The following is a 475-nucleotide window of genomic DNA, read 5'->3' as shown; positions in this document are numbered from 1 at the left end:
ATGTATCTAAAACCACACAACTTTTTTTTACAGGAATGGGGCATTCGCCACATCACTGGAATTCCACACTCCCCTACAGGGCAGGCGATCAGTTGAGCGTGCCCATCAAACGCTAAAGCAATTGCTAATTAAACAAAAAAGGGGGAGTCTGGAAGATCCACCACAGGAACGACTGTGGAAAGCCACTTTTGTTTTGAATTTTCTAAACAGAGACAACACTGAAATGACACGAGTGAATCGACATTTCGGAGCTTCCCCAATGTTCAAAACATGGCCAATGGTCCATATTCGTGATATGGCCACTGGACAGTGGGAAGGCCCCGTGCCATTGATAACCTGGGGGCCAGGGTATGCTTGTGTTTCCGCAGGAAACGGTCCCAAGTGGATACCAGCACAATTCATTCAACCACATCTAGAAGCTGAGCAGCACGAACAATCATCAGAAACAACAAAGCAGTGAATCTTTTCTGCTCAC

The sequence above is a fragment of the Calidris pugnax genome, unplaced genomic scaffold (genome assembly GCF_001431845.1).
Source record: "Calidris pugnax isolate Ruff unplaced genomic scaffold, ASM143184v1 scaffold178, whole genome shotgun sequence".
Classification (NCBI taxonomy): Eukaryota; Metazoa; Chordata; class Aves; order Charadriiformes; family Scolopacidae; genus Calidris; species Calidris pugnax.
Note: the sequence above shows the minus strand (reverse complement) of the source record.